Below are 27,500 nucleotides of genomic sequence, written 5' to 3'. Positions count from 1 at the left end.
TTTGATGCCAAGAATTCCAACCCACTATAATCAAACATGGAAAGTGACGAAAGTCCTTTTCAACGGTTGCGCGCAACGATTAGCCTTCCCCCAGTATCCTCGTGATGCGTAAAGCCTTTGTTCTAAAGGTTGGGAAGCCTCCTAAGGAAGTTTATCACTGACGGCCGAATGGGAAGCCTGATTAAGAACCATAGAAATAGAAGCTTTGAACCGAGTCAGTAACCAGACATTTATAACATCATAGTGCAAGGGTGGGGAAGAATCCGCCCCCAAGATTACTCACCATATATCTCCCAAGATAACTACTCAATTGTGAAGTGATTCACTTTGAGTTAATTTCTAACAAAAGGCAAAAAAACGGGCACCCTCTAGGGGGTGACATGGTTGTTTGAGCTGACGGAGTATCGAGACTAGTGGGCTATGATGTTATTTATGACCCTTGACTAAAGAGTCTTTCTAAAGTGTCTTATTTATATCCAAACCTATTAAAACATTGGGGATTTGAACACATCCTCGCAGAACATACACTTTTTGTTAGATTAGGCAAAATGGTTGTACTTTTTGTGTCATGCTTGCATTTATTACTTCAGAAAATCATCCATCAAACTTGAAAAATTCACAAACACAATCCAAAATTTACCAAAAACCAACCAAAGAAAAAAATAGGGCAGTTTAGCGCATAAGAGCAACCTCTTAGCGCATAAGGTACTTCTATTAGCGCATCTAAACATCAAGTTAGCGCGTCAAGACTGAACAGTAGCGTTTCATCCCAAGTCAAAACAGTGTCACAACATTTAGCGCATCACAAAAATAGTCTAGCACGTGGAAGCAACAGCTTAGCGTGTGGAAATCAAACATTAGCGCATAACGTTAAACAGTTAGCGTGTTACAGGCCCAAGATAGCGCATAAATTTTTCAGATAGATAGAAAACAATTTTGAACAGTCAAAACTTTAGCACGTGTCTGGGGGCAGCCTAGCGCATGTGGTTATTATTTCAGCATGTGGAGTCATTTCAGTAGCGCATGTAGTCTCTATTCTAGCGCATGATCCAAAAACATAAAAACAAAGGACAAAATTGGGAGGAATTTTAAAATTTTCAAAAATATTTTTAGAAGCCTTTTTCCATCATCATTTTTCATCAAAACAGAGTGACAAAAACAAACCGTTAAAACTATTTCTTGAGCTAAATTTGTGTCAAAACAAACATTGTCAAATTCCTAAACGAATCGTGTGATAAAACATGTCTCTCTTGTCATAATCCGGAAACCTCATCATCAGTATCAACATAATCCTTTACCATCTTACGGATTTTCATCTCAAAACACTTGTTTAAAATTTTTAAATTGTCAAATCAAGTTTCCATATCGAGAGGCTTTTATCCATATCATTTGACACACTTTGTCGTGAAGGAGCATCTAAACCTTCACTTTGATAGAGTAAGATTTGAAATTTTCAAAAACAAGATCAACTGAATCCAAACAAATCAAAGGAAACCATCGATCACTCATGAATGACTAATCCCCATATTCTGAGAAGAAAGAACCTTTATCATAACATCACGTTGAAGAAACAACAACCTAGTTTTTTCAAATTCATCAAGAGAAATAATTTTTTACACATCAATCGTCAACTCCTCAAATCTCATCGGGTATTCCTCCATCACGTCAAACAGTATATCCAAAACAAATCCAACAAATTTGACAAAGAACCCTTGAAGACGAGAGCCTACTGTCAAAAGTCTACTTTTAATCAAATCATAAACCACGGAGGAAAGATCAATCTAGCATTCTTTCCTGATGAGTGCATCACTTATAACACATCTCGACCATAACCACCAACCCCCGAGCAAAACATCGAAGAGGATTTTGTCCCCTTCATCACTAAAAGTTTCTACTAAAATGTCTGTTACTCGCTCTCAAAGAAACCAACAAAGCGAGACACACGCAGAGTCTAGTATAAATCGAAGGTTGTCAAATCCTTTTGAAGTTCCACACTTGGAAGAGATTGAAATTTCTGAAGCACTTCTTCAGGAATGTCAGGAAAACCCTTCATTCCAAAAACTTGTAGAAAGACTTATAGAAAATGACAAAGAAAAGTACCTGCTCATGCTCACAAGTAAAGGTGTTAAACTTCCTGGAGATTTAGACACAAACATCTTTCAAACCGGATCTCGACAATATGCATATCAAGAACAACAAAGAGAAGAAGAAACTCACATACCTGAGCAACATATTCCAGAACAACGTATACCAGAAATGTGTATACCAGAGCTAGAAACTCTAGAGCAAAACATACCCTTTACGACACCTTTTCAGCTGAGAACAAATACAAGGGAAGAACTTTTCCCTCGGCAAGATAATGTGCCTTTGGTTGCTCTTACTCAACAAAGGCAAATACAGGATATGCAACAAGGAACAATAGTGCGGTATTCTTTAAACGAAACCTGTCCTTATCCATTTGACAAAAGATTGAACATGGTGCCTTTTCCTCCAAACTCAGATGTTCCCAAGTTTGACAAATATGATGGGAAAAGTGATCCTTGGGATCATGTTCAAGAATTTTGCACAATGAGTCTCGAGTTTGCTCATGATGACACCTATCTAATGAGGTTATTCCCAAGAAGCCTAGGAGGACAAACAATGGAATGGTTATCCAAAATTACACCACCTGTCAGATCATTTGATGAATTGGTTAACAAATTCATAACCCAATATTCCTATAACATCCAACACACCATAACCATGCTAGATGTCTGTAATACCAAACAAAAGATCAATGAAACATTCATGATGTTCCTTCAACACTGGCGACGTATGGTATCACGATATCCTCGAGATATTCTCGAAAAGGAGAAAGTGGAAATCTTCATCGATAACTTGAATGGTGAAATGAGTTACAGACTAAAACTTCAATGCATACCATCTTTCACTAAATTGATTGAAAATGGCATTCAAGTAGAGGAAGCATGTGTCAAAAAGGGAACACTCAAATTCTACAAGGAAGGAACAAACTCATCAAACTACAATAATCAGAACAACACCAACCTTGACAAATCTCAATTTTGGACTTGCAACAAAAAAGAAGGCAACAATGACTCATATGATCCCAAATCTAAGCAACCAGTGCTTGCATTATCCGAAAATCCTCAAAATGTGAAAAATCCTAAAAATGCTAATCCAAATGCTAACACATATGCACCAAACACCGATCAAGGACAACTCAACACAAACAACACCAATGATACTCAAAGCAAGAACATGAATCCAAGACCTAACAACAATTCACACAACAACATGAATAATTTCCAAAAGCGTATCTTCACACCACTAGGGCAGTCATTAGAATCAGCATTTAGAGAACTTTTGGCAAACAAGATTCTTTCTTTGCCTCCAATCAGCAACTATAAACCCCAAATCAAACCACCTTGGTGGAATGATTCGTACTATTGTGATTTCCATCGTAACAAGGGTCATAGAACGAACGATTGCATGAGATTGAAACACATGGTATAGGACATGATTGATCGAGGTGACTTAACTGTAGATGGTCTCAAAACAAATGGTGATCACGGAGCCTTTAAAAATCCTCTCCCAAATTACAACAAAGATGGCGCCTCAACCTTGGATGATACACGTGGAGCTCGTATCAATCACATCTACAACAACACCATCAACCACATATCAGCACAAGATCATCAAGTAAATGTCATCACCATTCGAGATCGGCGTGATCATGAATCTGTCAATGTAACAACCCAAATTTAGAAATATGTCTTGAAAGGACATACTACACCTACTACAACAAAAATCCAATATGACTTGGTTAGCCAACTACGCAAAACTCCAGCTCAGATATCTATATTAGAATTGTTAAAATTATCACCAAAGCACAAAGACATATTGGAACAAGCACTATTGGAAACCAATGTACCTCAAAATCTGGATACAGACAGATTTCAAGCCATGGTCGCCCATATGACAGGACCTCATAACCTCACCTTCTTAGAGCATGACAATACTTCCTTGAGTCATCCGCATAATACTCCTCTCCATATTGAAGTCATTGTTTGCAAACACTGAGTAAAAAGAGTCTTAATAGATGGAGGAGCCAAACTTAATATATGTACTTTAAAGCTTATCCATGCATTAGGCTTCTCAGAAGAGTCTATTGATCCCTACAAGAAGATTACCATAAAAGAATATGATGATGAGGAAAGGTCCTCTAAAGGAACTATGATATTACCTATTCAAGTGGGACCAGTGCAAAAGGATACTATATGTCAAGTCTTAGACATAGATATCACCTACAATATTTTGTTAGGGCGACCCTGGATACATGAAATGCAAGCAGTACCTTCTACGTATCACCGGTGTGTCAAATTTCCTTATGATGGACAAGAATTCTCCATATCTGTTGATCACAATCCATTTCAACATTGCAACGCAATGGGGGTAGCCCAAGACAATTTGGTTCCTCATAATAGAGAAAAGCAGCGATCTTTGACATCAAATCTACAAACAACAAAGCCTAACTCCTTATTTGGAGACTTCAAGCAGAAAATGCAAATCAAAGACCAAGACATAGGAGAATACTCTTTGGAGCCTTTATGTTTGGCCAAATTACCAACATCACCTAGATCTCATGGATTGCCTACTACATCAACACATTTGGCCACTCAGCCCATCACCAAATTTGATGCTACCTTCATACAATGGGGTACTCTAGCACATGAATCAGAAGACAAGGATGTTCTTAGCTGGTTATACAAAGATGATGAAGCAGATAATAGAGCAGCCGCTCTGGACATTGTTCTACCAACACACCTATATGGAAAAGGATACTTAATCATGCAGCAAATGGGATATGATGGTAAAGGACCTATTGGGAAATGCAAAGAAGGAGTCACTGAACCTATAGATCTTCCTTCACAACCTAGTAGAAACAAAGCAAGATTGGGTTCTAAGCTCACTTTCCTATTGAAAAAGCCACCCATCATAACTACAAAACCTCAATGGAAAGTAAAGAAGAAGTACAAAGAAGAATCCTGGCAGGAAGCACTCTTTGAATCAGCAGAAACAATCCGCAAGGCACAGGAACATCAAGATCAGAAGTTGCATCAGGGAAAGCTTTTGCGTGATAAAAAGGCCATATCTATAGCCATAGCTCATATTCCAACATCAATATCTCAAGAACAAATCATATCATCTCCAGATACCGTTATTCCTCCCCGAGGAAGCACAGTCTATGAACAAATACAGAAAGTAGAAGACGGATCTGACACAGAATCAACAAAAACTATCAAAATGGTATCCATCATCAAAAATTTGTTTTCACCATACAACATACCTGTTTACAGCACTAATAGAATCTGGGATGAGGCCTCTGAGACAGATTCCAATGAATATGAATGGGGTACCTGCTCCAATGCTACTATAGATATCCCTAATGATACTGATTCCATATCCCTTTCTCAAGAAGAACATAACACAGAAGATAGACCTCTTGAATTTGGGCCACAAAATATCTATGACGCCAAGGAAAGCGAACAGAAACATTATGAACAAGTCTATGCGGAAGATAATACCATCGAAGACCTTGACAAAATCCTGGACTTCTTTAAAACCAAGAACAATCACGATGAAAACTTTGTCCTAACACTTACAGTAGTAGAGCTTGATCCACCCAACAATTCCTTACCGCTTGTCTTTCCTGACCTCATTGACTGGGATGAACCTGAAACCCATGATATACCAATTTTCCCAAATGATGAATCTATTATCCATTACCTATGTACCATAAATCTAGAAACAGGCTCTACCAGTGAACAAAATAATGATGTCTATCAATCAGGGAGTGCCAAGTCTCTCAGTCGCAAAAATAAACCAAATAAAGGGTCTGATGCTGAAAACCAGTCAATGGCAGCTCTAGATCACAAAAAAGTAAAAATAAAGGATGCATCTGAGGGTGAAAACCTTTTTAAGGCACCTGATGATGGGAGACTTGACACTCTTCCTGAACACTTTCATAAGCGATCACCCATATTGATTGAGCCCACTCAATCAATCAACATTGGTACCACGAAAGCAGCCAAAAACATACACCTTGTAGAATCTCTGACAGAGGAAGAAAGATCAGCATTCATCATTTTCTTTAAAGAACAACAAATTAACTTTGCTTGGTCATATGCTGATATACTCAGAGTAGATCCACACTTAATCATGCATCACTTGTCCATTTCTTCAGGAGTTAAACTAGTCAAGCAAAAGCTACGAAAGATGAATCCGCAAGTGGCACTCATGGTCAAAACTGAACTCAAGAAACTATTAGATGTCGAATTCATCTGACCCATTGACTATGCAGAATGGATTTCCAACATCGTTCCAGTCTCAAAACTAGATGGTAGTATCAGAATATGCACTGACTTCAGAGATGTCAACAAATCTTGTCCAAAAAATGACTTTCCTCTGCCCAGTATTGACATAATTGTAGATCTCACAGCAGGCCATGCAATGCTCTCACTAATGGATGGTTTCTTAGGCTATAATCAAATCAAAATAGCCCCAGAAGATCAAGATAAAACCGTGTTCACCTGTCCTTGGGGAACATACTGTTGGAATGTTATGCCCTTTGGCTTAAAGAATGCAGGGGCCACTTATCAAAGAGCAATGACAACAATATTCCATGACATGATGCACACATTTATGGAAGACTATGTGGATGATTTACTAGCTAAATCCTTCACCAGAGCCGAACATCTTGGCATCCTAACAAAGATCTTTGATCGATTGGAGAAATTTCAAGTCAGACTGAACCCTAAGAAGTGTGTCTTTGGGGTTACATCAGGCAAGTTACTAGGCTACATAGTCTCAACTAAAGGTATTGAAGTAGATCCAGCCAAGGTACAAGCCATTATGGACATGCCACCACCAAAGAATATAAGTCAACTCAGATCTCTACAGGGACGACTTCAATCAATCGGGCGATTCATCACTCAACTAGCAGATAAAAGTCTACCATTTAACCATTTGCTACACAAAAATGTACCATTCAGATGGGAGACCAAGTGTGTAGAATCTTTTTACCAAATCAAATAGTACCTGATGAATCCACCAGTTTTGGTACCACCAGTCGCAGGAAAACCTCTTATACTATATATCTCAACAACAGATATATCATTGGGGGCACTATTGGCACAAGAAGATCAACAAGGAAAGGAATGGGCCATATATTACATCAGTAGGACATTGAATGGCTATGAACTCAACTATACATTTATTGAAAAAGCTTGCCTAACAGTGGTCTTCACATCTTAGAAGTTCCGACATTATATGCTAGCACACACCATTAAGCTAGTCGCAAAGATTGATCCTCTCAAATATCTACTCAGCAAGGCGGCTCTTATCGACCGATTAGCTAAATGGGTCATGATTCTCAGTGAATTTGACATCCAATACATAGAAAGACATGCCATCAAAGGACAAGCAATTGCAGATCAGCTGGCTAATGCACCGCTACCAGGAAAACAAACCATGGAGATTGAATTTCCAGACAGGGACGTTCTTGCTCTTTCTACCAAACAATGGACCCTATACTTTGATGGATCCTATACACAACATGGTTCAGGGGCTGGCATTCTATTCATCACTCCTGAAGGACACACTATGCCAAGATCATATAGGCTTATGTTTCCATGCACAAATAATGTCGTTGAATATGAAGCATTGGTTATAGGCATCAAAATGGTCGTAGAATGGAAAATCACAGAGTTAAAAGTCTATGGAGAATCCCAACTAGTAGTCAATCAAATTAACAACAACTATCAAACAAAGGATGACAAGCTACTACCCTACAAGTGAATGGTGGATGACTTCAAATAGTACTTTGTGCACATCACTTTCGAACAAATACCAAGATTGAACAACAAAGCAGCCGATGCAATAGCTACAATCGCTTCATTACTACAAATTCCAGAGCAACAGAGTCGTTATGAGTTCCTGGTAGAGCAACTGTTCTCCCCCGCCTATGACCACTCTGAATCCCATGTTATCTATGCCTTGACTGGTTCAGACTCTTCGTTATATGGACCAATATATGACTACCTTAAGCACAATATCTTACCAATTGACCAATCCCGTAACCAAAAATGTAACTTTATTCGACAAGCTGCCCATTACACCCTTACCGCTAGTACTTTGTATCATCGAGGTCTAGATGGTACTCTTCTTCATTGCCTTGATCGTAATGATTCTGATTCTGCTTTACAGGAGCTTCACAAAGGTATTTGTGGCACACATTCAAGTGGTACTACTCTTGCTAAAAAGCTTCTATGAATGGGATACTACTGGCCTACAATGGAGAAAGATTCATACCACTTCACCAAGAAATGTCCTAAATGCCAGATCCATGGTAATCTGATACATGCACCAGCACAGGAACTACAGCCATTTACAACATCCTGGCCCTTTTGTCAGTGGGGACTAGACTTAGTTGGCAAAATTCATCCTTCATCTTCAAATGGACACAAGTTCATTATAACTGCAACAGAATACTTTACCAAATGGATTGAAGCAGTTCCCATGACCATAGTGACTGGGAAACAAATTGCCTCTTTTATCCTCAATTATCTAATCTACAGATATGGTATTCCAAGTTCAATCATCACAGATAATGGATGACCTTTCAAAAATCATCTCCAGCCCGTCCTCTGCCCACACCTTGCATCCTGTATACGGTCGCCATGTGACCGTATCAATATCATCTAACACTCTCCTCTAGTGCTCTAGTTTGCCCAGCTTACGCTGGACAACTAGACCCCTGTATCCGTAAGCATATGCCACTCCAATGGGCCTGTCTCTATCTACTAATGGCCTCACAGCTGGAATGTGCTCCCAACACCATACCTATAATAGTGCCATGCCAGCTAACAAACTGTCATAACCAAGGTATACCACCTCATGAAGACCCCTGTATAGATGGGCCAGCATAGCTGATCCCCATGAAAACCTCCGGCCCTGTGTGACCATCTCCTCTAAAACTAGCCCCCATCCCATAGAAAATCCCTTTGACCTGCGATCAGGACAAAGGAATCCACCAATGAACCCTACTAGTACGGATGGCAGTGGTGAGTAATCCAGGTCTAAGAACTCCTGCCATAGGATCTCATAGCTGCAGACTGTATCATCATGGAAAATGCGGCGCAGTGCCTCTATACCACCCTCCTCTGACTGCTCATATGGTAGTAGTGCACCTACTACAGGAATATGCAGGATCCTGTAATAGTCCTCTGGTGTGACTATCATCTCTCCAGTAGCAAAATGAAAGGTGTTCATGTCGTTGTGCCACCTCTTTGCCAGTGGTGTCAGTAGTCCCCGGTTCACAGTGAACCGAGGCATATCCAAAAGGGAAGTCAACCCACATCTCTCGATGATATCAAGGTCGGCCTGAGACAACCACGGTATCAATGTCCACGGTCTCGAAAATCTCTCTCGCGATAGGACCACACCCAATCGCTCCTGTCAAACAAGCAAAACAAATCCAATATTAGTTTCCACATCAAAACAAAGATATCAAAGTCAAACTCACATCCATAACATGAAACAATTTGCTCATCTACATCAAGTTCAAAATCCTATCATTTCATATCAACTTGTAAAACAACTCAAGTTCCCAAAAACATTATCAAAACTTGTAATACAACTCAAGTCTCCAAAATCACATAAACTTGTAAAACAACTCAAGTTTCCCACCCATATCAGCTTGTAAAACAACTCAAGTTTCCAACCTATATCAGCTTGTAACACAAATCAGGCTTCATACATTGAACTTGAAACAAAGTGCAAAACCAAATCATATTTTGATCAACACAACACATTGATATCTATATATAACTTGAAATATCGCAAATCAAAACAAGTTATATCGACACTCATATTGGACAAATTCATAAATTCATGACATCACAACACAACAAATTTACAAATCCTTTCATCTTGCAAAATTTTTCCAGATGCGCTAAAACAGACTCCCACTACGCTAAAAACCCCCCACGCGCTAGGCTGTTTTTCCTATGCGCCGACCTATTCACCTTATGTGCTAGACTGACTCTACGTGCTAAACTTTTTGCTCCATGCACCACCTAACCTACCCTATGCACTAGAACCTATCCACGCGCTAACCTACACCTTGTGGGCGCTACTTGTGAGACCCTATGCGCTAGGTCTACCCTACGCGCTAACCTGCTGACCTGATGCGCTACCCTATGCACACCATGCGCTACTTTAACCCTCTGCGCTAACCTATATTTCCTATGCGCTACCCTATTTTTTTCGGATGGAGCCCTACAAATAAACTTGATGCGCTACTTAAAATTTTGTATGCGCTAATCTATGACTTGGACGCGCTAAAATGCTAAAACCAAATTTTAAAAATCAAAAAATGACCAAAAATAACCAAATCAAAAATCAAAAGAGGGTCAAAAGAGTTGACTTACTGGTGGTCCATACGCTGCAAGTCTCCAGTACCTCCGAACGTGCTCAAAACGGTGTCTATGATACGGAATAGGCATTTTGACTTCAAACCAAATTCTCTTTCTCCAAAGTCAACAAGGCACAAATGAATAAAATCAAAGCCCTTTTCCCCTTTTATAGGAGGAAAATGAAATTAGGGTTAGCCAAGTGGACCTGTAATGTGGTCGCAGTCTCCCCTATACCCTAACATTTGTAAATTATCGAGAGATGAATCAATTTACACACATTTCACATAGATGAAATCATACACATCACACACAACTCATCAAATTAAATCAAAATTTTCAAAATATTGATTCATCTCCCGAGGGGGCATCATCCATCAAATATCGAATCTGGGGCATCACACATCAAATCAAATATGGGGCACGATTTACAAATCATAAGAGTGACACAAAAATTGCATTAGATCATAAATCATGATAACACATCATTTTCTTTGAAATAACATGTGCACACACGTCACTTCAAAGAGGGGCAAAATGTAGACGTATAAAAATGGCCATATTGCTAAAAGAATATTTTATGTTCATTTCTCTATTTAATTAAATCCAATTTAATTAAATTACCCACATTCTTCTATTTAAATTAAATAAACTACTCAATTTATTTAAATTAAATTCACTATACCATTTAATGAATAAATCATTTTATTCAAATCTTCCTATCCACTTTTAATTAAATTCAAATTTAATTAAATTAGTTATCCTAAATTAAATAAATCTAATTTATTTAATTTTCTCAAATTGCAACCAAATTGAATTAAATTAATTTTATTTCAATTAAAACCTATTATCCCTCCATCCACTTGCACTTTCCTACATATCCCACTTGCTTCCTAAACCCCTTCCTAAATTCTTCTAGAACCTTCTAATCGCTTCTAATTACCCTAACCCATCTTCTAAACTTTGTCACATCCCTAAGCAAAGGGGAGGTCACTTCTCAAAACCTCAAAGTCTTTGATAACCATTAAAGGCTTCAAGTCCTCAACCACTTAATTCCCCAAAGTCTTCAATAACCATTAATGGTTAACTCAAACCCTCTTACATGGTTAAATAATTTCTTTTAACTCAACCTTCATCCAACCCAAGGGTCTCATCAAGCCTTTAATGCTTTGACCATGATTATCTCTTAATCATTTGCACAAGGGTTTATCCTTGGATTAACTCTTAATCCATTGGGTAAGCCTAACTTAAGCTTAACCCTTATCTCTAGATAACCATAAGGTCTTCTTAGGCATTTAATGCCTCCAACCCCTTCTCTCAACCCAACCCTATGTTGACACTTGTCACCATTTCATTGGTGTCAATTACAAACATGGATCCCCAACTTTCAAACTCAACCCTTGATTAAACCATTTAATCCTGACCATCCATTGCCCTATTTTTGCTATAAATAGAGCTCTCATTCCTCCATTTTGATCATCCTCCAAATTTTTAGTATCACACTTGTGCTCAAATACATTCAAGCTTTTATATATCATTTTTATGCTCATCATCTTAGCCTCTCTTTTAACTAGGAATTAGTCTAAATATGCATGTTTAGAATACTTTCTTTATCATTTAGCTCAATCATAGACTAAATATATCATGTTAGGATAGTATTTATACTAACCTTGTCATCTTATAACTAGTTTATTGCATTTTAAAATCATGCATTGCTTAGGATGCATTTCATTCTAAAATCTATCAAAGCATCCCTCGTTCTTGCATTTGCCATCCCTAAACCATTTTGCTCAGTGATCTGAGAGCAAAAACATTGGTTTGAGGGACATTGTGAGATAGAGAACCATGGGACCTACCTTGGGAAGCTGAGTAATACTTCATTACTCCATTGCTTGCACCAAGAAGTCCTCTGTGTGTGTGTGGACAAGTTTTTTGGAACATTTTTCACATATTAAGTTCTATCGACCCGCTTTTCCCGTATACAAAAATAAAATAATAATATTTAGTATAGTGATAAAGGCCCATGGCCTTCCTACACCAAGATATTTTTTTTGTGGTCATTGGCTTTGTAAGAGAATTTGCAATGTTATCTAGAGTGTCAACCTTGTCTATCAATGCATTACCATTATCAATTGTTTCTCACACAAAGAGATACTACACATCAACATGCTTAATACGAGGATAATACATGGGATTTTTTTCCAAACAAATAACACTTTTATTGTCCATCCAATCCTCATAGTCATACAATCAACATACCAATTTACCAATACCAAGTCTCTATAAGCATATTACCTCCTTAGAGGCATGTGTATTAGCCATATATTCTACTTTAGTGGTGGACAAAAAATTATTGGCTACCTCTTACTCATATAACTCACTACTCCTCCAAACAAAGTAAATTCATAGCGATGTAGCGGCCTTCTCACACCTAAGGAATGGTTCAAAAGGTTCAATTTGATCCCTTCCAAATGGTAACAAGGATCCTACAAGAAGGACTCGACACCTTAAGGAATTGAACTACTCTCCACTACTCAAGCCTAACACCTACTCAAGATGAGTAAATGACTTCAACTTCTCTAGCATGCCTCACCGGTGAGTCCTGCTCTTAGGGGCCTTAGAATTGGTCCATTCATGACTACTAAGGACTATTCCAAGCATTTATTTTGGACTTGGGCATCAATGCCCTATACCTCCTTTGGAAACCTACCCCCTAGGCTAGTAGCCCTCCTAGACTGGTATTTTTCCTTTAACTCCAAAATACTGAACACAACCTAGAAAAATATTTACCATTCTAGATACCATTTATGGAGTTACACTCATCCCCAAAAGGAATTGGCAAGATTTACAATCTAAGGGTTTGAACCCCTTAGAAGCCTAGAGACCTAATTAGGGTGATTAGACCTAAATTGCAAAGCAACCCCCATTACCGGTTTCCCAATTGGAAAGAAAAATTCATGAGCATGTGGGGGATGGTAAATAACCTCTAATTCTAGGGTTACACACCTAGAATCCACCGCTATAAGATTTTAGAATGACTATCCTAATTTTGCTTAAGGTAGTCACATGGAGATGCTTACCTAGATTTTCTTCAATCGCCTCACAACCAAGCCTTCCCTGCAAAAACCCATGGAAATATTAAACTAAACTAGCTAATCTTGCATTCCACCAAAGGAAAGAACTTCTAGAGGAAGGAGATACAAGATATGGCTATTATTTGGCGAAACCCTAGCCAAACCCCAGTTTTTCAAGTTACAGTCAGTAAAACAAGGGTTTATCACTACTCACAAACAATAAAGTCCTCCAACCACCACAAAATAAAATTTTATTAATCCCTCCAACTACTCCATGAATGGTTTTGTCCAACTCAAACCGTACAAGGGCGTACAATCTCTACAAACTCAGAATTTCTAGGAAAACTCAGTTTATTCAATGTTTAATTGCTTCCAAACTTCAAACCACAGCAACTCTAACCTTGGGAATAATGTCCACAAGTATTGTATCCCTATCCAATGGTTTCCAACTTAATTTGGAATAGGTTGGAGTCATTGAGAGGCTTACATCAACTGAAGTTTGAAAAGTTGCACTTTTGCTCTCAAAAATTGCATTTTCAAAAGTTGCATTTTTGCATAAAAGTTGTCAAACACTACAAGTTTGGGATACACACAACTTGGATCAACCAAACACCACTAAGACATGCTAAAAATATATCAAACACACAAAAAAACATCCTAATACCCCTAATGACCACATTGTCCCAATTGGCTTATCAAGTTGCCTAATCAATGACATTGGTTTACATGGTAGGGTCTTTATTGAATACATGAAACTTGCATAAACACAAGACACTAAGACAAACACTATGATCCTAGTATTCATCCTCAGATCCATTATTTTCTTGTTGAAGAGGTGCCCCTACACCATACTCCCTGGGAGAAGATATATCAAGCCCACTTGAGATCAGAGTTTGGAGGTCTGCACCATGGTTGGAAATTTGTTTATCTGTCATCCAAACTACCTCAGAGTCTAGTTTGTCCTGCCAAGACACTAAATACTCAATTTAATCCTTTTTCCTTGTCCTCTTTGTGATTCTAGTGTCTAGAACCTTGCTCAACTTTGGTGGATCATGCTTTGGGATATCATCATCTGCTGCAACGGGTATTGGTTCCTCTTCTTCATTACCATTACCTTTGTAAGGTGTTAGATTACACACATTGAAAATGGGTGACAATCCAAGATCAGGAGGAAGTTAGATTTCATAAGCATTATGCCCACATTTCTTCAAAATCTAACATGGTCCAATCTTCCTCTACATGAGCTTAGTGTGCTTACCTTTTGGGACTCTCTCCTTCCTCAAATGTACCCATACCAAGTCCCCAACACTAAACTGCACATCCCTCTTTTTCTTATCAGCATGAGCCTTGTACTTCCCTACAGATTGCTGGAGATGGTACTTCACTTGGTCATGTACCTCCTTGATAGATGATGCAAAATATTCACCATCTGCACTAATGGGCTCTTCCTTGGGCAAATCCCTCAACTCTAATACACCCCTTGGGTGGATGCCATACAAAATTTGGAAAGGAGACTTCCTAGTGCTTCTATTTATGGTGTCATTGTATGAGAAATCTGCTTGTGACATTATGTTGTCCTATTTCTCTCCATGTTTTCTTGTCAAGCATCTTAATAGGCTCCCCAAGGACCTATTGACAACTTCAATTTGCCCATCTGTTTGAGGAAGGTAGGCTGATGAGAAAGCTAGGTTGGTGCCCAACTTCTTCCAAAGGGTCCTCCAAAAATGACCTATGAACTTCACATCCCTGTTTGAAACTATGTTTAGAGGAAACCCATGTATCCAGACTATTTCTTTGAAGAACAAGTCTGCAACATATGAGGCATCACAAGAGGTTTTACATGGCAAGAAATGAGCCATTTTGCTAAATCTGTCCACCACTACAAAGACACTGTCAAATCCTCTCCTTGTCCTAGGCAGACCCAACACAAAATCCATGCTTATGCTCTCCCATGCCCTAGAAGGAATGGGTAAGGGTTGGTACAAGCCTGCATTGGTGGATTTTCCCTTGGCTTTTTCATAGATTACACATGTCTCCACAAACTTCCTTACATATACCTACAACTTAGGCCAGCAGTAGTGTCTTTTCACAAGGTCAAGGGTCTTGTCAAGACCAAAATGACCTGACATTGCTCCACAATGTTTCTCCCTAATGATATTCAATTTCATAGAACACTTAGGAATACACAACTGTCCACCTTTCAATAGCAATCCCTCTTGGATCAAAAATTCATAAAATTCAACATGATACCTCTCACTAAAAAACTTACATACCTTGTAGATCTCTCCAAAGTCTTCATAAACATCATACAGGTGCTTCAAGGAGTCAATGCCAACACTTTCCATCTTAATTTGGTTGATGGTTAAGACCCTCCTGCTCAAGGCATCTGCAAGTTTGTTTTTTACCCCCTTTTTATGCTTGAGGTTGAAGGTGAAGGCTTATAGGGTCTCTACCCACTTCATGTGCCGGTGGGTTAACTTCTCTTGACTATTTATGAAACTGAGTGCCTGGTTATCAGTAAAAACTATGAACTCTTTTGGCAATAAATAGTGCCTCCACTTCTTCAATGACTGGAGTAAAGCATACATCTCCAAATCATAGGATGAGTATCTCCTCTTGGCATATTTAGTTTTTCACTAAAAAAAACAATTGGCCTTCCTTTCTTACTGAGTATTGCCCCAATAGCCATGTGGCTTGCATCACATTCCACATGAAATATCTTGTTGAAGTTTGGTAGGGCAAAAAATGGTTGTTCTGCAACTTTCTTCTTCAAGGTTTCAAATGAGTCATCTGCCTCCTTGGTCCAACTAAACCTACACTTTTGTCCTCCTTTTATGGTGTAAAGCATAGGTGCACAAACATGACTAAATCCTCTTATAAACTTCCTATAAAAAGTTACTAAACCATGGAAACTTCGGACATCATTCATGGTTTTAGGTGTTGGCCAAGACAATATAGCACTTACCTTCTCTTGGTCCATTTTCAACTCACCTTGGGAGATTACAAAGCCCAAGTAGATGATCTCCTCTTGCATTTATCCAAATTTATCATTGTCTACTCTTCATGTAGCCTTTTGAGGACCATATCTATATGTTTGAGGTTCTCTTCCCTTGTGTGGCTAAAGATCAAGATATCATCAAGGTATACTATCACAAACTTGCCTATGAACTCCACCAAGACCTCATTCATCAACCTCATAAAGGTACTAGGGGCATTGGCCAACCCAAATGGCATGAATCTCCAATCATATAACCCCTCATTGGTTTTAAAAGTTGTTTTCCATTCATCCCCTGACCTTATTCTAATCTGATGCCATTTTGGTGAAATACTTTGCATTTCCCAAGAAATCAAGTAAATCCTCTATCCTAGGGATTGAGAACCTATACCTTATAGTTATCTTGTTGATGGCCCTTGAGTCTATGCATAGCCTCCAAGTGCCTTCTTTCTTAGGTGCAAGGATAACCGGTACTACACATGGGCTTAATCTTTTTCCAAGTAGCCCTGATTCAAGAAACTCCTCAATTTGTCTTGTCATCTCTGCATTATGATCTAGAGTAATTTTGTATGCTACTTTATTTGGTAAGGTAGATCTAGGAATCATATCTATGCAATGACTGATGTCTCTCATCGGTGGCAGAGATCTTGGCATTCCATCAGAGATGATGCCTTTGTACTTGTCAAGTAATTGTTTGACTATAGGGTCTATGTGCATCTATCCTCTTTCTTTCCACTCTGCAAACTGCTCCTTCTTTGTCATCTTGGACTTAGGAATGAGGGCATATAAAACTGCATCCTTCTCTACAATCTCCTTCATGAACTGCTTTCCTTCTACCAACAATGCTTTGGTATCTTTCCCTTTTGGTTCCATCTCATTCTCCATCAAAGGTAAGAGTTCTATCACCTTACCATATTTGGTGATTGAATAGGTGTTTCTAACCCCATCATGGTAAGCCTTCAAATCAAATTGCCATGGTCTTCCAAATAAGAGATGACATGCATCCATCTTGGCTATATCAAATAACAATCTGTCCTTGTATGATCCAATCTGAAACTCTACCCAAGCCTTCTATTCATCCATTGCTTACTGACCTTGGGTGAGCCATGAGACCTTGTAGGGGTAAGGATGTGAAAACTTCTCAACTTAAGCTTCTCTACCATTTCAAGTGACACAAAAATTTTCAGTAGACCCAGAGTCTATCAGGACCTTGCATACCTTTCCTCCTTCCTTGCAGGTAGTTTTGAAAAGAGACTTTCTTTGTGGGGGCTCCTTATTAGGTACCTTCATGGTGGTCACTACTCTCCTCATCATCAGAGACTCTTCTCTTTCAAGGTTGCCATAGTTATCAGGAGAATTAACACTTTGATAGGTGTTTGCACTTGCCATACTTTGGCAATTAGATTCCTGGATCAAGTTGCTCCTCCTTTCTCCCATGGATCTTGTAGCCTTCTCCAGAAACCTATTGTCCATGTGCCCCTCATGGTTGTAATTGTAGCATCTAGGATGTCCTCCGCCTTGGGATCTTCCTCTATAGGATGGTCTGCTACCCCTAAAGTTCCCTCTTTGATTGTAGCCTCCTCCTTGGTTATAATTGCTCTCTCCTCTGGTGCCTTCTTGGCTAGACTCACCTTGGTATCCAAAACCATTTCCTCTACCACTGAAAGGGCCTCTTCCCCCTCTTTGTTTTCTCCCTTTTCCTCTGCTGTTTTGTTCTTGTCTCCTCTTTAGCTTCTCCTCCACCTTAAGTGCCAATTGAAAGCATTTTTGGATTGTCTCTCGGGTGTGGAGGTTCAAGTCTTCTTGGATGGCAAATCTTAGTCCATTGAGATACCTCACCACCTTCTCATCTTCACTCTCCTTTACCTTGGTCTTCACACACAACTTCATGAACTCCTCTGTGTAGTAGCTCATGTCCATCTCCTTCTGCCTCAAGTTATGTCTTCTCTTATGCAATTAGACATTATAGTCCACTGGAACATAGGCTTCCTTCACGAAAGCCATCATCTTCTTTCAAGTAGCAACTTTTCTTTTCCCCTCTTTCACCCTCTCATATTAGATGAAAGTCCACCAAGTCAGTGCAGCCCCTTTCATTTTGGATTGGGCCATCTTCACCCTTTGGTTCTCTGGTATGTCTTCACTCTCAAAGAAATTGTCCAAGGAGTCTATCCACTCCATCACTGTATGAGGTTCCATCTTGCCTACAAACACTGAGAGATCCAACTTCATATCCATAGTCCTTATTTCCATGGACTTGAGGACACTCATCAAGGGTCTCTGGTCTGTAGGAACCTTTTGTTCTTCCTGCCTAGGGATCTCCTCTTCATCCCCTTATTCAACTCCTCTAGATTCTCTTTCTCCCCTCTCCAATTTTTCTATCAATAGGTCCATTTCATCTCTCAAGGCCTAATTCTTAGCCCTAACTGCTCTGCTCTCTACCATTTGCTTCTTTACAAAGACCCAACTCAACATTGGTCATTCCTGATGGGATTTCTTGGGACCCCTCTTCCTTTGACATTTTGTCTTCTCCTTCTATCCAAAGAACACACCAAGCTCTAATACCACTTGATGCAAAGGCCTTCTCACACCTAAGGACAGGTCCAAAAGGTTCAATTTGATCCCTTCCAAATGGTAACAAGGATCCTACAAGAAGGACTCCACACCTTAAGGAATTGAACTACTCTCCACAACTCAAGCCTAACACCTACTCAAGATGAGTAAATGGCTTCAACTTCTCTAACATGTGATTGTTCCAAGCATTTATTTTGGACTTAGGCATCAATGCCCTATACCTCCTTTGAAAACCTACCCCTAGGCTAGTAGCCCTCCTAGACCGACATTTTGCCTTTAACTCCAAAATACTAAACACAACCTAGAAAAATATTTACCATTATAGATACCCTTTATGGAGTTACACTCATCCCCAAAAGGAATTGGCAAGATCTGCAATCTAAGGGTATGAACCCCTTAGAAGCCTAGAGACCTAATTAGGGCGATTAGGCCTAAATTGCAAAGCAACCCCCATTACTAGTTTCCCAACTGAAAAACCAACTTCATGAGCATTTGGTGGATGGTAAATAACCTCTAATTATAGGGTTACATTCTTGGAATCCACCACTATAATATTTTAGGATGACTATCCTAATTTTGCTTAATTATTTCCAAACTTCAAACCACAACAACTCTAACCTTGGGAATCATGTCCACAAGGCTTATAGCCATAGTTTCCAACTGAATTTGGAAGAGGTTGGAGCTATTGAGAGGCTTACATCAACCAAACCTTGAAAAGTTTCACTTTTGTTCTCAAAAGTTGCATTTTCAAAAGTTGCATTTTTGCATAAAAGTTGTCAAACACTACAAGTTTGGGATCCACACAGCTTGGATCAACCAAACACAACTAAGACATCCTAAAAACCTATCAAACAAAAAAACAAGCATCCTACTACCCCTAATGACCACATTGTCCGAATTGACTTATCAAGTTGCCTAATTAGTGACATTGGTTTACATGGTGGGGTCTTTATTGAATACATAAAACTTGCATAAACACAAGACACTAAGACAAACACTATGATCCTAGTCTTCATCCTCAGATCCATGATTTTCTTGTTGAAGAGGTGCCCCTGCACCACATAGCCACTAGTGGGCCTTGAAATATCCAAGTCACCTGCCCAATATTTATCAAAAAATCCATATATGTCCAATGACTTAACCACACAATTAGTACCATGATAACACAATTAGTAATTAGAAGTACATCACAAATGGATAAACACTCTCTTAAAAAAATTCCAATACTCTTCACCAAGATTAGACATAAACCTGTTTAGAACTCCCATTGCTTGGGCTATATCCGACCCAATGAAAACCACTATAGACATCAAACTACCAATGACACTAGCATAATTAAGCTTAGACATGTCGTCAAAATAATCATAAAAAATTGGGCACATGTCTAAACTCAACTTAGTACAAACCAAAAATTTAATTGTATCTAGCTCACAATCATGCATATTACCTCTACAAGATAGTGTCAACATACTTACTCTAGCTTAATCAAATATTTTTGTGAACTTGATCTCTATTTATCTCCATCCTAAAAATATATTTATAGGCCTCAATTATTTCATATAAAATGGGCCAAAAAGATGAGCCTTGAGTTCTCTAATCATCACCTTGTTGTTACAAATAAAAAAGCATGGCATTGACATATAAAATGATAAATAGCATCTAATCATCAATAACCTTAATATAAACACAAGGATCCTCCTCACTCCTCATATAACCCAACTTTGATGCAAAATCATGAAACTTTTTGTGCGACATCCTAAATGACTCTTTCAAACCATGTAAAGATCTCTTTAAATTGTAAACCAATTGTTATTTTCTATTTACAACAAAACTCTCAAGATGTTGCATATAAATCTCTATCTCAAAATGACAAGAAACAAAAATAGAAAATAAGAATATAATAGAAGTAAATTTATAAATAGGAGAGAAAATTTTACCAAATTCAATTCCCTCTCTCTAGGAGTAGCCATTGGTCACCAATCTGGACTTGTACTACTCTAACCAACTATAATGGGTGAAAAAGGGTGATGGGGAAATTAAGAGGAAAGATTTTCTCTCCTCAATAAAGGGAGTGCAAGTTTCACAAAAGATTCCCTTCAACCTCTCATGCCCATTACATTTAAAAGAGGGGGGGATAATTTACTAGATCCAATCTCAATGGAAAGAGATTGAATGCTAAGTGAATTGACAATGAATTTGGAAAGTGAAAGTAACCCCTCTTTTAGAATGGATAAGTTGAATTATGCGATTTAAGACTAAGTGTAAAAGCGACAAAGAAATGATTATAACTTCAGATACAAATGCAGGTTGGAGTTGTGCACCTGGAATTAATAGTAGAAGGCTGAGATGAAGATCCCCTGCAAATTTGGATGAAAGTTGTCAGGACTGTGTTGAAAGTGTACTTGGTCCTCCAAAAAATCCACACGTCAAAAAGGGTTTTTTCATCTCTGAAAATTAAGTCTAAATATGCAAATATAGTTGTGTACCTGCAACCTACCCACACAAAAGAGAGGAAATGTTGTTGGGATGTTGCCTTCAAGTCAAACCTCAGTTTTGGAATAAACCAAATGATGAAAAGTACTTTCAAGTAAATGAAAGTAAATGAGTAAAGTAGAATTCACCTCTAGAGAGGATGCAATTGAAATGTTGATAGAGTTGTTTGAAAGGATATGTAGAATTGAATGTCAAGAGAGATCTCCACTTCAATGGTTGAATCCTTGACTTGAATGCAATACCTAGCCTTGAAAGGAGACTTGAGATGCTCAATGGATGCTTGAATGGACACTTGAATGCTTGAATGCTTGATTTCTCTTAGGATCGCAATTTCCACTTCATGTATATCTCTTATTATTATGAAAATAAGAGAGAATAATGTATCTTATATATTCATCAATTAGGGTTAATTGTCTAATTTTTCGTTATAGGCCGACATAGGGAAAATTTCCCGCTTCAAAATTGTAAAGCCCAATGCAAAGTTTGAGTGAAGGGGGCCTAAAATAGGGCAAGGACAAGGGTGCCACACCCCTTTCCTAGGGGGAACAAGGGCACCACGCCCCTATCCTACTCTAATTCATGATAGGAAATGGGAGTAGGCAATGTGGGGTGCGAGAAAATGCAAGTTTCAGGAGGTGTGAGCATGTCTCGAGTCTCCAATAAGTCTTAGGGATTTGTTTCACCAATGTGAAAACCCAAATATGGTCAAAATTTGCAAGGTCACAATTTTATGACACTAAATTTAGCCCCCACTTTAGTGGGAGTATAAGCGTATGCCAATACTATCGGTAAAGTAAAAGGAAACAAGACTGAAAGACTTTCACTACGTCAAGGAGGCAGGATACACCAAGCCCCCACTAGACTAAGGATCTTACGACATCGTTTGAAAAAGTAAAAGGGAAGATCAAAAGGGAGAGAACCATGACTACAAGTAGCAAGGTTCCCCTCACTATGAGTCATGAAAGGAAAGGATACCAAAAATTACAAAGAAAAGCCAAGTTTACTAAGTAACTTAAAGTATCAAGATGGAAAATATGAGCAGAGTGTATGCCCCCACGTTAAAGTGATCGTGCATGATTTTTTGGGAATGATCTCTTTAAGGTAGGATACACCAAAGAGAGAGATAGAGAGCATGTTATCGCAAGGATTTAGCCCCCAATTGGGGAGTAAACCCAAGGATAATGAACACAAAACACAAAGCATAAGGTAGTTTCTCTTTCATTGGGGTCAGTCTGTTGTATGATAACTCATGTATATCATATATATGTGTGCATAGAATAGTCAACATTCCCTAAAGAAAGGAAACTATCTTGGAAGAAAGGGAATAAAAGTGTCTTTTGAGTCAACATCAAAGAGACCAAAAGAGATCCCAATGCTTTGCATCATTTTGAAGTACACATTACTAGGGAACATAGAAGAACAAGGATACACATAGAAGAATGATAACAAAAGAGAAAGAAAAGAGAGAGAGGTAGAGGATCCACAGTGCTAATGAAGGTAGTCTAGAATGACATCCACCTCCCGATCTTGTTGATCACTATTTCGGGAAGGCAGGAAACATACCAAAAGAGCAACATCGAACACAACGGATGGAGCTATCACAAGATCCAAACAAAGACTATGCTCATGTGCTAAGTCAATTTGTTCAACTCTAGGAGCTAGGATTAAGGCTTTAGAAAATTTGGAGTTTTGGGAGATTGAATATTTTGAGGAACAACTTCACGAGCTCAAGCATGATGCTTTTGTCGGCATTCTCTCACATAATGATTCAATCGAGTCTTTGAGGAAGACTAAGAAGAAGGAGGAATATTTGTTGAAGGAGGAATATTCTCATCTTTGGTAGTTGGAGGATTGGGTTGAGGTATTCTAGGTTGAACAAGAGGAGAGAAGGTCTCTTCTCTCTATAAGAGAAAGGAAGCAAAACTACACCATATAAAGGAGGAATATTTGGTGTAGGAAGGAGACCATGTCTAACCTTAGGAGGAATATTGTTATTCTTCTAAGGAGAAGTCATAGTTTCCTCCATAGGAATAGGCTGGGAATCTTCCTTAGGAGGAATATTAGTTCTATCTGTCAAGGGAAGAACTTCATCATCAAGAATGATAGAAATATCAAGTTTTGGAGTTCTAGGCTGGCTTAAGGATAAGATCATATCTTTTTTCCATTTTTGATAACATTGAAAGAGAGAATTACTTCTTGATGGAAGAGATTGAAATTGTTTAGGACAAAAGAAATCAATAGGAACACCTAAGCTTCTTTCAATTTGTTGAAATAAGCTATGATTAATAGTTATGATTTATCCATTATGGGGAAATTTCAAACACTTATGAATTGGAGAAGCAATAGCCTTCATGGAAGATAGCCAAGGGTAGCCCAAATTCACACAAAATTTCTCAGAGGAAGGAATGATAACCAAGTTAACATCCATAAATTTAGTGTGAACATCAATAGGAAGTGTGATAGAACCAATGGTAGGACGAGAAAACCCATAAAATAACTTAATGACCACATTAGTATCATCATAGATTGGTTTATGCAAACGTAAAGTGAAAAGATACTCCTCAGTGATGACATTAACCATGCAAGAGGGATCGATAAGCACACCACGACAAGGTATTTCCTGAATCTTTGCAACTATGTATAGAGGTCCATCAGGTGCTCTAATGGTCTCACTAGAGTCAAATGTGATACATATATCCTTAGTTTTTCCTTGTTTCTCTACCATATTCACCAAATTTTGAATCGTGGTAGTTACATCAGAAGGAGAGAAAGAAGTATGTTTAGTCTCAATCACATTAGAGTTATAAGAAGGTAAAGGATTAGTAAAAATCTTTTGATTCTAATTAGGAGGGGATACTAATTTGTTTACCTTATCATTCACATGTAGCACAGATATAGTATTATTATCAATCAAATCTTGAATCTTACTTTTTAATGCAAAACACTTCTCAGTGTCATAACTAGGTTGATGATGAAATTGATGAAAAGAATTATTATCAAAGGTGAAGTTGCCTTAGAAGGATCAAGTGTTTTTATTGGAGTAAGTTTGATAACATTTCTTTGTAACAACTAAGACATGATTCTATGTAAAGATTCGTTCAAAGGAGTAAATTGTCTTTCTCTTTTAAAAAATTTAGAAATAGGAGGCACACCTATTGTAGCATTCACATTGTTTTTGCTGATGGTGTCATTGAATTTGATGAATCCTTTTCTTGGTTTGAACTTCACAAATGGTTGTTGAGCACTGTCACCCTTATCACTCAGAGCCATAGGAGTGGATTGCTCTAGTTGACTCACAATCAGTTGATAGTTGTGAAGTGTTGTGCACAACTACGGAAAGGAAGTAAACTCAGAAAGGAGAAGTTTTTCTCTAATATCTTTTTGCAAATCAGAAATGAAAATTCTTTGAATATCATTATCAGGAACTGGAAAAGAAATTTGAGAACACAAATGCTTATATCTACCAATAAAATCAGTCACTTTGTCTTTAACACCTTGTTTGCAATGGATTAAATCAGTCAAAGTGATTTTAGGACCTATATTATTTTGAAATTGTTGAATAAAAGCATTTGCTAATTGTTGAAAAGAAGTAATAGAATAAGTAGGCAAAGAGAAATGCCATTTTAAAGCCTTATCTCTCAATGTTCTAGTAAACAATTTGGCAAAAAAAAATTGATCATAAGAAAAGTCAGTACATAAGGTTTGAAATGTTTTGACGTGTTAAAGGATCACCTTTTCCTTTATAGAGTTCAAATTGAGGGACTTCAATATGTTTAGGAAGGACAACTCTAACAATATCAAGAGAACGTGGGCTCGTAACATCAAATGTGGGTATACTAAACTTGGATTGACTCATAGAAGCGATTTGTTGTTGTAATGATGACATAGTTTGAGCAACATTATTAATGGTTGTTTCGGTTGAAGAGTTTGTGTTAGACATGTTTGATTGAGAATAAGGTGGTGGAACACTATGGTAAGTAGGCATAGGAGTCGATTGAGTAGGAAATGGCACACTAAAAGGAGGAATATAACGATTGGATGAATTGCCCCCTTGCGTCACATTTATTGGGTGAGTGACAAGAGGAATACTTATTGAAGGAATAGGTAAGGATGAAGGAATGATTGAAGAAGAGGGATTTCCCCCATGATTAATGGTTGTAGGTATGAAATTTTGAGTTTATGTAACCATAATGTTTGAAGTGAAGGTAGGAATGCTAGCCATTGGAGTGGTCAAAGGAATATAATGATTGATTTGTGTAGAAAGTTGTGAATTACCTAAGTTCTCAACACAACTCTTATAAGCATGACATTAGAATCAACAATATGATAAATGCCATGTAATATATCAATTTCATTCTTATCACTTTGAATCATGCACTTTAGACCTTTAATTAATGGAAGAGCTTTACTATTAGGGTATTCTTGGGACATCCATTGTTAATAGTTGTCAAATTGATTGTCAAATTTTGAAAGTTGATCTATGGAAACTCTAGTCAAAGATTCTTCCTCATCATTAGAATCATCAATGGGTAGATAGGGATGTTATTAGGATGGGAAGAATTAGCATTATCCTCATTGAAAAAGTCACCCAAATCAGGCTCCATCTCCTTGGTAATTAAACCTTGGGAAGCCTTAATTCTAATGCTTCGTATAACAGGGATAGTATAGGTAGGACTAATAGTGGTAAAACTCATGCACTAGAGGGAAGTTTTGGATTTTGAATTTTGGGAACAAAGTTGGCAAAATTGAATAATGCAAAATTCAAGGAAATAATGATTATGCAATTTGAACTTTGTGGAAAGAAGAAAAATGACACAATTTTCCAAGAGAAATATTAAGAAAAAGGAAATTGAATTTTAAAATTAGGGCCAATGGGATACCACTTAATTTTAAAATTAAAATTGACAAAATTAATATTATTAAAATCAAGGTAGATTATAATTAACCACTTAATTTTAAATCTTTCCTTGAAAATTGTGATGTTGAAATTTGGAAGTATTTTATTTTAGAGGGATCAAAATTTGAGAAAATTAGCCAATCTTCTGGATTTAAGCAGTTAAATATAGTCATAACAGTCTCCCAAAATTTCAAGAAAAAAGATGAGGACCAAGTTGAAAGTGTACTTTGTCTGCCCAACTTTTTTGGAAATTTTTAGGGATGAAAGTTATGATGATTTTAAAGATAACCCTAAAAAATTGGTTGATTTTACAAAGTTTAGATAGGCTAAATTAAGGTTTGAATGTGAAAATAGGACCCTATTAGGGTTTTGAAAAAGATAAGAAACTGAATGGTAAATTTGAAAAAGGTCAAACCTAACGGATAGGGCCACCTTGAATAATGTTTAGAAAACTGAAATTGATTGAATTTGATTGAAATTTGCACAAAATCCAATTATTTTTTGAAAATTGGAGTTTTAGGACCTAACCACTGAATTTTAAAATTTTGAATTTTGGAAAAAGGAGGGAAATTAAAAATTTAAATTTTAGGCAAGAAGACAAATCTAAAAAAAGTTTCAAATCTGAAAAAATTAAATGTGAATTCAATTTTTGCACAATTTCAAGTTGATTTTTGAAAATTAGGGTTTTGACAATTAACCACTTAATTTTGTAAATTTGATTTGCAATTTGAACAAGACAATAAAGAAATTGAATTTTACAAGCAAAGCAATTTTCAGATCTAAAACAATAGATAGCATTTTTTTGCAAAACACAAGTTCAATTTTAATTTTTGAAAACTAGGGTTTTGACCACTAAGTTTTGTAAATTTGCAAGAAAATTAAACTTGTAAATGAAAAATATGCAATGATTTGTAATGTCAAGCATGCAAAACATCGGGTTCACCAAAATGTAATGGGTGAAAAAGGGTGATATGGAAATCAAGATGAATGCTTTTCTC

The sequence above is a fragment of the Cryptomeria japonica genome, chromosome 7, assembly GCF_030272615.1.
Source record: "Cryptomeria japonica chromosome 7, Sugi_1.0, whole genome shotgun sequence".
NCBI classification, from domain to species: domain Eukaryota; kingdom Viridiplantae; phylum Streptophyta; class Pinopsida; order Cupressales; family Cupressaceae; genus Cryptomeria; species Cryptomeria japonica.
This window is presented reverse-complemented; position numbering follows the sequence as displayed.